The sequence below is a fragment of the Pinus tabuliformis genome, chromosome 4_2, assembly GCF_031772625.1.
Source record: "Pinus tabuliformis cultivar Carrire ecotype Pingquan chromosome 4_2, CPIR1, whole genome shotgun sequence".
In the NCBI taxonomy this organism is placed as follows: Eukaryota; Viridiplantae; Streptophyta; class Pinopsida; order Pinales; family Pinaceae; genus Pinus; species Pinus tabuliformis.
Window position 1 is genome coordinate 122,521,856 of NC_142304.1, and position 13,627 is coordinate 122,535,482.

General features: G+C 38.7%; 1 protein-coding gene across 2 annotated transcripts in view; it reads left to right on the top strand.

Moving 5' to 3' along the window:
- LOC149168551 (K+-H+ exchange-like protein) overlaps positions 1 to 12,501 on the top strand; it is a 303,090-nt gene extending 290,589 nt beyond the window's left edge. Inside the window, exon 9 of one of the 2 annotated variants that reach the window (XM_089428308.1) lies at positions 12,367 to 12,501. The gene's annotated coding sequence lies outside the window, so the exon portion shown is untranslated. Of the gene's footprint in view, positions 1 to 7,649; positions 8,121 to 12,366 lie in introns of those variants that run through there. The other variant, XM_089428306.1, reaches the window with a different exon arrangement.
- Positions 12,502 to 13,627: the final 1,126 nt, after the last annotated feature.

Below are 13,627 nucleotides of genomic sequence, written 5' to 3' on the forward strand. Positions count from 1 at the left end.
AAATATTCATTTTCTTTCAAATTTTTTAATATCTAAAGCATCTACAACATAAAATAAATACATTGACATATAAATATGATAAAAAAACTAATATATAAGATGTGTAATATCATTTCTAGTGCTACATCACACATAACAGTGAATCATGTCCTGAATAGTAAGTCCTGACTCTTGAGTCCCAACTCAGCCTCAAAATATCAACAAAAAATATAATAATGTATCTCATATCATGAGTCATAATTTCATATACAATGAAATGAACCAAATAACTAAAGTCATACTACTGATTTCCTCTGCCCCTCTAGATGTAGATGCCGGTGCAGTTAGCAGTGGACTCTACTGTGCTCTAGAAGCTGAAGCACTAGGAGCTACAAGACGTAGACCATGTCTTCTACTGGTGACAGGGGTAGCCTGGGTAGGTTGTGTCACCTCCTCCTCCTCATCAAAAAATCGGAGAATTTTTTTCTTTTTCCAAAGATTTTTTGTGAAAAAAAAATTAGCATAAAAATCGGGTGATAATATCGCCAAACTAAAAAATCACGATTTTCCGATATTATCGTGATTTTCGCAACACTGATGTACACAGATACCATGATCCCATACAAACCATTGTGCGACACCATGCCTCCATGCCCACCAACCATGAATGGATGCCTCAATGCCTAGATCCCAAACCAATCTCTGACTTATCCTGCCATTAGTAGATCCACCTGTATCCCAACGCCACCATAGCCAATCATCATCGCCCATGCATAAGGGCTCCAACTGTGCTGTACTTTCAACCAAAAATATCCTCCCAAGAATTGCCCCATCAACAGGATACCTGTGAAAATTTCTGAATCTACACAGATATCCTACTGCAGTCATTGGTTTAACATCTGCGACTTGTTATTTCATTCAACAAGTTATTTAATTTCATAAACAATGATGAAAACACTACTGTAGACTACACTGACATACAGATCATAAACTGAAACAATAAATGCGACAAACACACAAGGGGCACTGTTATTTTTGGACAACACATCCCTAGAAAAACCCAATGCAGGAAAACCGGTGCAACAGATAGATGGTATGTATTATTAAGCAAACAAAATCTGAGTACAGTAGGTTGCCTCTCACACCGGCTAACCTTACAGAGAAAGAAACAAGAAATACATACGAGGGTTTACCTCGCTCCCCAAGTCACAGCTGATCCAATGAGTGATCTGACACCCTTCCGACAAACACTGCGCAGTCCCTACGCAATCACTACGTGGGCTTGCATCTTGCCTCTAGAGGACTGCGTCACCCCTTCTGCTGGATTGATTTGCCGAGTGAAGTCTGTCATTCAACCCTCCCGACTTAGAACCTTGCTTTGCTAGCAAAATCTTGGACTAATGATGAATACATTGCACTGCCACTGCAAGAGCCCCTCGACTGTGTCAGCCCTGCGTGAGCCCCTCCTGGGCTACGTAGGCCTCTGCGCTGTCTTTTTTCTCAAGCTGCCTCTCTGCCTTGTACTCTTTGGCTCAGAACTTACTCTCCAATCCAAATCTTTGCTTCTACTCCTCTCACTGCAACAGATCACTGGTTCGATTCTCTCAGTAAACAACGCCCTAGAAAATTGAACTGACTGATCAATATGCTCACCTGATGTATATCCACCTGACCCTCAAGTCTCCTCTTATACTTTTCCTTTTGATGAATCAACGACCGAGATTAAGTCTCTAATCAATGGCTAAGATTAGATTAGACTTGATCCTCGTCTCTTAGAAGATTCTCACCCATATTTTCATTAATACCCATTAATATTTTTATTTTCCTAAGTTTAGACTTAGGAATCCCATTAAAAATATTAATTATTTTAATAAAATACAATCTGGGTGGAATTTGACCAAACGATTTTTGGGTCTTGGAGATCTCATGTGTTCTAGCCCTCCACAAAATTTCAGAGCTAGAGCACATCTGATGCTACCCAAAATCAACACTCCCTATTAGCAAGGAATGTGCTCTAGCAATACTTCCCAATAGAAGTATCACATTGATCCACTGCATCGGTCCTCTGCACTGCTGATGCTTGGCCTACTACCCTTCATCCACTGCGCTGCTGCAACCTGTACTGTTGTCCATGACATTGCCACTGTCACTGCTACATTTGTACTGCAGCTCCCTCTCAATATGTTGCATCATGCTGCCCATAGCACTGCCAATGCTAACTGTTGCACGACAACTTAGTTGTTGAGAAGCAAGCAACTGAAAAGCCACCAAAAAGCTGACATGCTGGTCAGTCTGTATACCCTGTGATGCTGAAGCTACCTCTCTGCTAATCTGTGCTGACCCTATGATGCTATTGCGTTGATGTTGTATCTGCTTTGTGGCCCCTACACTGCTGCAACACTCCACTATGCTACTTCAGACTTTGGCACTCTATCCCTGCCATTGTCGCTCCATTATCTCGGTGAAAATTTCTGAATCTACACAGATATCCTATTGCAGTCATTGGTTTAACATCTCCTACTTGTTATTTCATTCAAAAAGATATTTAATTTCATAAACAGTGATGAAAGCATTACTGCAGACTACCTGACGTACATATCATAAACTGAAACGATAAATGAGACAAACACACAAGGGACACTATTATTTTGGACAACACATCCCCGAAAAAACACAATGCGAGAAAACCGGTGCAGTAGATAGAGGGTTTGTATTATTAAGCAAGCAGAATCTAAGTACAACAGTTTGCCTCTCACACTGGCTAACCTTACAGGGAAATCACAGTAGCAAGAAATACATACGAGGGTTTACCTCGCTCCCCAAGTCGCAGTTGATCCAATGAGTGATCTGGCACCCTCATGGCAAACACTGCGCAGTTCCTATGTAATCACTGCGTGGGCTTGCGTCTTGCCTCTAGAGGACTGCGTCACCCCTTTTGCTGGATCGATTTTCCGATTGAAGTCTGTCGTTCAACCCTCCCAGTTCAGAACCTTTCTTCGCCAACAAAATCTTGGACTACTGACGAATACTCTGCACTGCCACTGCAAGAGCCCCTCCTGGGCCGCGTCAGCTTTGCGTGAGCCCCTCTTGGGCTGCGTAGGCCTTTGCACTATCTTTCTTCTCAAGCTGCCTCTTTGCCACGTATTCATTGGCTCAAAACTTACTCTCCGATCCAAATCTCGACTTTTGCCCCTCTCACTGCAACAAATCACTGGTTCGATTCTCTGAGCAAACCATGCCCCCAGAAAATCGAACTAATTGATCAATATGCTCACCCGGTGTATCTCCAACTAACCCTCAAGCCTCCTCTTATACTTTTCCTGTTGATGAATCAACGACCGAGATTAAGTCTCTAATCAACAACTAAGATTAGATTAGACTTGATCCTCGTCTCTTAGAAGCTTCTCACCCATATTTTCATTAATACCCATTAATATTTTTATTTTCCTAAGTTTAGACTTAGGAACCTCATTAAAAATATTAATTATTTTAATAAATACAATCTAGGTGGAATTTCACCAAATGATTTCTGGCTCTTGGAGATTTCATGTGTTCTAGCCCTTCCACAAAATTTCGGAGCTAGAGCACATCCGATGCTACCCAAAATCAACAATACCAACTCATAATCTCCTGCCAATCCATCCCATGGGAAGGATCGAATGCATGAATACCCACACATGGAACAAATCCACCACGCCAATGTTGCTCCACGTTCCACTCATGATGATTCGCCCGATCAACCAATAAAGGACATCTAGAAAATTATGCCCCTCTCTCCAATGTATAGAGGTGGACTGATACCACTGCAAGCCCTATCGACGTACACCCGAAGAGGGATGCTCTAAAACTCCCAAGTAAACTCCTCTTGCTTCCTTGCTAGGGACTTTTGGTGCCCCTCAACAATAGATAGCTTGGTCGCTGACTTGGCACATACCACTCTAAGTTCCCCAATTTTACTGTTCTAGTGCAAGATGGTGACTCAAACTCTCTGGATCTTTTGCCTCAATGTCATAAGATCGGTCTTGGAATGCTCAATCTTCTCTTGGTGGCTACCATTTGAAATTCCTTTAGCTCTGCTGGATGCCTCTGCATCTGCTTGCACCTCATCAGGGGTTGGCCCGAAAGATGGATGCTTGACTACCTCGACCACAACTCCAACTGGAGCCTTTAACTAGCTCTTTGAAGATGGCTCATTATGTATACTATGCATGTCATCCTCCTCATGCCCTTACACTTCTGAATGCTCTTCCTCTTGGATCATCACTAGTGGCTTGTCCCTCAAGTCTCCCTGATTGTCTTCTCCTTGGCCTTCTTCACCTATAATATCAATATGCTTCTCATCAATTTCAATCATCATACATGGATGCACAAGTGAATTGCTATCAACATCTTCACATGATTTTTCATGCTCTTCAAAGGTATCCTTATGAAAATCAGTGGACTTAGTTATGATAGAAGAATCCTCATTCGAAATGATTAGAAGGAACCCCTTCCCGTTCCACCTCTGTCATCTCCTCCATTCCGCTTGAGCATGAGTGGTTAGGCTCCCAAGGTCCTTTGCAGATAAAGCAAAGACTTTTCCTCAATTCATTTTTGCTACTTGTTTTACCCTCTACATCCTTGTCTTCACCACAAATCCTCACTAGCTCTTCCTTTGTCAACTATCTTCTGAGCAATCTTTTGTTCTGCTTAACCAACCCTTTTTCTAGTTCATAAGCAACAAGGTAGACCAACTGTTCCTTCCTCCAAATGGTCAACAACTTGGATTGCAACATCCTGCAAATGGTATCATGGTTACCCATAGCTCCAACCATGATCTCTAAGATCTTGAGCCTCTTTCGGCAGGTAGGACCCAAGGTGTCATGCAACCCTTGAAATATTTCTTCTATCAACTAAAGAACTTCCCCCATAATTTCATTATAGTAAGGAGGCATGGGTGAAGTTTCCCAAATGATCTCACTAAACCAAGACGCAACAATAAGTCTAACTGCCTCGCAAGGGTGCTCATGTTCTTCAAAGGTATCCTCGTGAGAATCAATGGACTCAATTATGGTAGAAGAATTCTCATTAGAATAATTAGAAGGAACCCCCTCCTGTTCCACCTCTGTTATTTGCTCCATTCCACTTGAGTATGAGTGGTTAGGCTCCCAAGGTCCTTTGCAGATAAAGCAAAGACTTTTCCTCCTTAATTCATTTTTGTTACTTGTTTTAACCTTTGCACCCTTGTCTCTTGAAGAATCTAGGGAAAATAGGTGTAGTGTGTGATTCTTCTTGACTTGATAACAATTTGTGATGCCTTTTTACAAGTTATCTTAGCTTGATCTTCTTATTATTAATGAGTGTGTGTGTTTCATCAAACTGCTACCAAAAACATAAAAACAAAAACACAAATGTTGGCTCTCTGCCAGGGCCAAAACCTCTCTCTCTTAGAGAGGAAAACCGTTTGGTAAGTTTCTCTTATTAAAGCTTCTTATTGATCAATGCCAAACCCTAGACCCTTGACTAGGATGTCCTCCAAGCATAAGTCAAGTCCTTCCTCTATTCAGCACTTTGTTCCCGGCACATAGACTTCCTTCTTCTGGCACTTTGCTTCCCAACACTTCGTCCTCCTTCTTCGATCTTTGTCTAGAAATAGTCCTTGCTCATGAAATATGCTTCTTCTTTACTTAGAGATGATATTCACTTATGAAGACACCCTTCCCTTGATCCAACAAGGTTCTTCTTGAGATAGGTCTGCAAACTGATGTAACTGAACAGCAGCTCTAGTTTTTCCACGTGTGATAGGAACCCTAGAGATTTAGGGCTCTTTCCCTTCGCTAGAGAGAGAGAGACTCCTTCGCTAGACTTGGGAGGCCTTGTAGACTTGATTTCTCACCCAAAACAATGATAATTCATGAACTGTTTTCTAGCTGTTGTTATGCCGCAGATTTGCCTTCCTTTCTTCGCACGTGTGACTGTTTCTAGCCCTAGAAACAGTTCTCTACACTTCGATCTTCTTCCTCCTTTCTTCGCTTGTCTTAGAGATCCTTAGACTTGCCTTCTACCTTCACGTTCCTCGACTTCTACCTTCGCTGATTTCAGAGCTTGATTGATAACGTGAGTTTAGAGCTTGATTGATAACGTTGAGAGGCAGTATACATCCTCTATATATAGAGGACTGTCCCTCCTTTAGGCCGACTTGCTGTCCTTAGGCCGACTTGACTATTTCTTCATTATTTTCTTTGTTTCACTTCTTTTGAAGGACATTTGCTGCGTGGAGAGGACTTGCACTTGTCTTGGAGGTATTCCTTTGACCTTATACATAGTGTAACATGCCCTCTAAGGGTCTCATATAAATATATTGACCTTTTGACTTCCTAGAAGCACTTAACCATGTGCTTGACCTACTTCAATGAGCAAGAAACTCATTGACAAATAATATTTTTTTTCTTGAATAAATACAAATATCAAAAGTACATTTATGAAGATTGAACATAGTCACACTTTCTTCAACGTTGTCTTCACCATAAATCCTCACTAGCTCTTCCTTTGTCAACTGTCCTCTGAACAATCTTATGTTCTGCTTAACCAACCTTTTGGCTAGTTCATAAGCAACAGTGCAGACCAATTGTTCCTTCCTCCAAATGGTCAACAAGTTGGACTGCAACATCCTGAAAATGGTATCATGGTTACCCATAGCTCCAACCATGATCTCTAAGATCTTGAGCCTCTTTCCACAGGTAGGACCCAAGGTGTCATGCAACCCCTGAAATATTTCTTCTATCAACTAAAAAACTTCTCCCATAATGTCATCATAGTAAGGAGGCATGGGTGAAGTTATCCCAAATGATCTCACTAAACCAAGAGGTAACAATAAGTCTAATCGCCTCACAAGGGTGCTCCATGAATTTCTGTTGAATCAAGGAAAACATGGCTAGTTTAGAGCCCAATTTAGAATACTCATATCTGATTGATTCATCTTGGAAAGTTGTGAGTTTAATTTCTCCAGATTGAGGAAGGTTTTTTCAGTCACCTTCATGTTCTTCAAATCTGACCCAAGTGAAAAAATGCAATTTCCTACCTCCAGTTCATTCCGTAAATACCTCAACTGCTCAAGTTGTAGGATAGCATGTACTCCCTTTGAGAAGGGTTTGTTTTTCTGTTTTGGTCTTTGGTCTAGAGAAGCTTTGCAGCTCAAGGAACCAAGTGCAAGTGATATCTTGAATTGTTGTTGATTCCATCTTCTTTCGAAGTTATTAAAGGTGTTTCTGAGGTCTTCTAGGGTCTCTTTAATATCCATCTTCCGATTAGAAGCAACATATACAAGGCTTACAATGCTATACAAAATCAAACTCCGACTCAAGACTCTGACACATAAACGTCTCACAGTCAACTCAGCACTACTAGAGACAACACCCTACCCAAGCCCTTCAGACTAGCAACTTGCCTTCAACCTCAATGACAACAACTGAACACTGTCCGTATATCATACTCAACATACAACCTCTCTGCTTAGCTATGAACACCTATCCTCATGGATTTACAAGGTAATACAGTTGCAAGGTTGAGTTGTAGCTTCTCAGTTTAATTGATAGATTTCTTCAAACATTTTGAGAACACACTTTCTTCTTGTTGACAGAATTATAAGCACTGATAAGGACAAAACCTTGTTGCTTTTTTTTTGATGGAAGGATATGCAAATTTCACGAACTTGGGATTGCCTCTCCATTGGAGATCTGGAGATCCTCTGCTGCAACAATATAATGTATTCGGTACGAATGGAAGAAATGAAGATAATTTGCAATAAGACCACAAACTCTTCAGTTGGATCCTCCAAGCGTATCTCAGCAATAGATATTTCTTGCTGAAGTATAGATTTGGCCTCCTGAGAGTGACTGGCTCAGACTTCTGTAAATTATGCCAATGAGATATTCATTAAATTTCTGAAGATTAAATCCTCGTATGTTTGCGAGACAAATCTCAGTTCAAAGCAAGAGTAACTCAACTCCAATGTATTATGTCCTTCTGCAAATAAGTTGATCTTGATCCGGGTAATCCACAATAAGTTAGGAATTTGATTAAATATAGATGCTGCCTCTATAGCTCGACTTTAAGAAGGTTATAATTCTACCAATGTTCTCGGTTCACAAGGGAATTAATCCCCTAGTCTGGAACCATTCACTCAAATTTGATCAGGTTTCTGACAAACTCCTAGTAGAGTGATTCAACACACAGGCATTAGTACGTACAATGATTTGTTTGATGGTTCTAACAACAACTTATTCCGTCCACTATCTCTGGAACCAACACTTTACTCGACAATGGAACATATACAAGGTAACACCAACGATCTTTAGTTGCAATGATCCACAAATACTCTACCAAGCAAGCACTCCGTGTTGCCGGTGACCAAGCCACTGCATATATTGTACAATACAACATCAAACCATTACGTAACAACTACATAATGCTTACACGGGTGACGTAGGTTGTAATCGCACTTCCAAAACGCGTAGTTAACCTTACAACATGTGATGCAGGTTCTGTGCACTTTGGAAGGTCATTTAGCCAACTAGCAAGGCCTTAGTGCCAAGGGTTTGCTCTCTAGCCCCAACTTTCTCATTTTTGTTTAATGATCAGATCTGATATTTCCTGATAGCAGCAGTAAAAACTCTAAATACACATGCTAAATAAGCCCTAAAAATCGTTGGCATAAGTCTACATTCACCTCACAACTAATCTCAATTAATAAGAAAGGCTTATTTAATGATTTATATGGTTTTCTAGCTATTTTTGGGTAGCTGATATAAGTGTTTCTGAGTCTGATCTGAGTACTTCTGAATCTGATATAAGTATTGCAGCTGTGAAATTTGTGAGTTTTGATGCTAAAGTTTTGATCCAAGCAGTCCTAATACATTTAAGAAGTCATAATAAGCTTGGATTGACAAAGTAACATAAGTGGTCTTGCTCTAAGTGGTTGAACTAATCATTGTTGTCTTTCTGGCCACTCTTTGCATTTTGTATCACTGACATAATTGTGCATTTCAAGATTTGCATATAAGCGTGGTCCAAATCAACCACATTGTGAAGAAGATCTAGTTTCATATCTTGTTGAGAAGTCTGGATAAAGGTTAATGCTCTTGTTTATTAAGGAACATTGTGTCTAATTGCTGAAGTAATTATTATTCCTTGTCATTAACATTAAGATTGCTAATTGATAAAATCACTTTACATTCCTCACTGTCTCACTTGGTTTCTAATTTATATGTTGAATTGGTGCTTCTTGTTCTTCATTGTCATTATTTTAAAAACACTTAAGTCATTGTGATTAAATAATCAATTGGAGGTTGCTTGTCTCATTGTCACATTGTTTCATTGGTTTTGAAGCACTTTAATTAGCAAATCTTGTTTCATTGGCACTATTGCTTTAGTGAGATTTGTTCTTGTAATTTCACTTTAAGTACTTGATTCATGCTCTTGTATTGAACATCTAATTTCAAGTAATTTAACTCAAAGTACTTAAAGGGTCATTAATAATCTCACTTAAAGTTATCACTCATAATCTTGCATATCATTATAGGGCTAGTAGTGCATTAATTAATATACCTCCAAGCATAAGCTTGGTTGAAAGAAGATAGGACCACCTTTCTCACCTAGCTTGTGAAGTTTAGACCCTCACTTGTGGTTAACACAGTGACCTTGCAGTCATCTGGGCCACAGTCCCTGCAGCCCTAGAGGCATTTGGGTAATTAGAACTCCAGGGGAGATATCACTATATAGTCTTTGTTGTCTTCCCTTGGGTTTCTCTCCACAACCTACACTTGAGACTAACTTCAAAACAATTGAGGGAAATGATTCACTTAGAATAGGCATCTAATCTAAGATTAACCAAGAATTTGCATTTCACTTAGTTCTTGTTGTCACATCTCATATAGGATAGTTTTCATCCTAGTAGCAACTGTTCATCTGGTAACTTGGAAATTGATCTATATTGTCAAGTGAAGTGACTCTAGAAGGCATTGGTCTCTCAATAATCTAATTAAATTGTGTTACTCAATAAGCATGCCAATAATCGTTAACTAAGTTTCTAGGCTATTCAGTTGTCTCCCAAACTTGTCGGTTTCCGACAAGTCTTTCATCCTCACATTTCATAGGGACCACCCTCCATAGCCTGCTTTAAGGAAATAACTAGAACGGAGAGGGTGGCGATTAGAGTGACAACCCCTGCCCCGAGTCATTGTTACATTCACCTGTACAATTTGGGCAACAACATTTTCTGGTGCTGTTGTCGGGGATAAGTTTATCTTGTTCTCAGCACTATGACATTCCCTCATTTCTCACCTTTTTCATTAATCCGTCAAGCGACACATTTTCTGGCGCTTTGACATCTCATCGATTTTCTCTTCACCTTGTCCACCATCACCAACATTTTCTAGTATCTATTTGCACCTTTAGCACCTGGACGTTTGGGTTAGTTTCTTGTTTGGGTGGCGACTCCACTTATTCATCCATTCACAAAAGCTTATACTAGAAGAAATCCTGGTAGCTTGGTTAACCCAACTCCAGATCCTAAAAAGGCTCTTGGAGCTTGGTTAAACAAATTACATTCTAGTAAGCATTCATTTTTTCTCGGATAGGAAGCCCTCCTTGATATCCACTTGATTTCCCTGACCCGGGGATAGAGTTTTTTCTCTTCTTGGTTCTCAACTAACTTTTCGGTTTTTGCCTTTTGGATTTTAGAATTAGATTCATGTTCAAGTGACGACTCCAATTCTTTAATATTTTGCAAGAATTTTTGTTAGAAGTTCACTTTTTGTAGACTTCTTGTTTTTCTTGAACAAGGATCTCTCTTTGACATCCATTAGCTCCTTCTAAGCAAGTCATCATGAATGACTTGTTTTCCTCGTATTGTTTTGCTAACATTCAAGGCTATTCTCACGATATTTCGAAAAATGCCATTGATAATTTGCCTTCTTTTCAAGACAATAATGCAATTACTGCTAAAGATCATCTCTTGAAGTTTAGTATTTGTTTGGCAAAGTGGTGTTGTGCACGTTATAATCATGAAGACATCAAGACACGACTCTTTGTCCTTTCCTTGGAAGGTGATGCTATGAAATGGTTTTATGAATTTCCTGACAGTTCTTTGATTCTCTTCAAGTTATTGTCAATGCTTTCGAAAATCAATATGTAGACCAAAAGGATTCACCTTGTGCCAATTACAATGTAAAGAACGATGAAAGTGATCCTATAAAAGACCTAATTGACGTAGAAAGGTTTCAAGAGAATGTGTCGCATCAATCTTTGCCATATTGCACACCCTGTGAGAGTTCTTGTGATGAATGCACTTTTGTTGTTGCAAGAAAAATCCTCGATAATGGAAAGGTAGGGACAAAGGATCAAATTAATATTGGTGATAAAAAAGAAAATGATAAGCATGATTAATAAAGACCATGGAATTAGATCATGCTAAGGAAGTAAGTGCCATGGAGGACAGGGTACAGAACAATAGAAACCATGGAAGCCGATCACACACAACAAATGAAAATGATGGAATCAAAGTACGCCGAAGAAATGACTGCCATGAGGACTGAATAGATCACTCTTCAGGGTAAGATGCAAATGATGGAAAAATCACAGGCTCAGAGAATCCAACTTAGGCCAGAGGATCCAAGGGACAAGCATAAAAAACTTTTGATAGACCAAAATCCTCCCAGTCCATTGAAGCATTTCCCATCCCATTGCAAGGAGGCCACTTGTCCCATTGAAAAGAGGTTAACCGAAAGTGGCATAATTGGAAAAGAGATTAAGAAAGATCAGGTTATTGAGGTCAATCACAGTACTTGTGGGACTTATGTGTCACCTTTCACAGAATATATTCATAATAAAATTGGGCATGCCTCAGATATTTCAAATTTTTCATCCGAGTGTTTTCAAGGTCAAGACAAAAAATCTACATTGGTAGCATCATTAGCATCACACCCACCGGGAAGAAAAGTAAAAGGCAGAAAATAAGATAAAATTTTGATGCATCTGATGGCCCTGGACATCATGATATTCGGATAAGTCAAAATCCTAACATCTTTAGAATCCAACATGACACATCAGAGAAGCCACCTATGGATTTTCCTGAAAGTCTACAGATGCTCAATATGCACTTTGTTGAAGACATTTGATGCTATTGGGCATCTTTTTTATTGTATCTCTAGCCCTACTCTCTTAGATAGGATTTAATTTCTGTTATCAGTTAATTTTCTTTTCATGCATTTATATTTTATGTTTTCATGTTTCATTGTTAGAATAGGTTTTCTATTCCCATAAATGTTCTACATACTTGATGATGTATACATGATGATTTCGATTTAGAACAAATATCTATTTGATGTTACTTTGTTTTTTGGATATAAGATTCTAGATTCTCACATTCCTTGGAGCGAAGCAACGTGCCCCCAAGTAGAGCCAGATGATGACCACACTTTGTCAACAGTCCAAGAAGTAGAGTACAAAGCACGAGACAAATTTTTGCAAGGATCAATGTCATCATTAAGCTTCCAGTTTTATCATTGTAAACCCATTTCTGCAAAAAATATTGTAAATGATGCTAGTATAACCATCAAGCCATGTAATAATACCTAAGCATTCCTACGATTTTTTTCAAAGGATTTCATCCTAGGAAGTTTTTTAACCTCTTCGAATTATGTGTTTATAAACACAGATAATCGATAGAGTTTTTCTTCTAGGCATAACCCCAAAGCTAAGGTGAAATTCGTTAACAAGGTCTTATGTAAGTCCTAGTGTTTATCGAGTCTATGTAAAAGTGTGTTTAGGAATAATTTTAGTGCATGGTTATGGCTAAATTATTTTATTTTAAACACACTTGGTTTCATAGTAGATCATATTGTGTCGCAAAATTGGGTAGTGTCTTGAGGGTCTATGTCTGAATGTGTATTTCTTCTTCTAAGTGTTGAATTAAATTGTAATATTTTGATGTAAAAGTATTTTAGAGCGTGGTTACTCATAGTTAGACACCATGGCTAAAAAATTTGAGGGTGGAAAAAATAATTAATCCTTTTTAGTCATTTAATTTTTTGGCAAAATTAAATAAACATCCTATGCTAGACAAATAATTAAAGTTGATTCAAAAAATAATTTGAGAGAATTAAATATTTTCCAAGTGAAAAATAATAAAAAAATTGTGGGTCAAAAAAAAAAATTTTGGAGGACACCAAGGAAAAAATGGATTTTTTAAGAAAATTTGACCCATTGGACCTTGGTGGTTAAGTCAAAGTCAATTTTTTGATGATATTAGTCCAAAATATTAATTTTTGGATTGATAAAAAATGAATTTTAAAAGAAATTCGATTTTTTCCTCAAAAATAAAAAATCTGTTGAAGAAAAGGTTAACTAGGTTCGGTATTTGTCAATGTAATTTTGATCTTTGTACTTGTCAAGAAAAAGAATTATTATTTTTATAAATTATATGAATGAGTTTCTTGCTCATTCTATAGGTCTAGGAAAGTCAAAGAGTCAAAATTATATTGAAGAGCTCTTCTTGAGCATTTATGTAATGAACATGAGTCAACCTAGTGTCAAGCAACCCTCCAAGACAAGCACCATCCTTCAAAGAAGAAGCCTGCAAACAAAGCGATGAAAAGACATCATGTCGGCC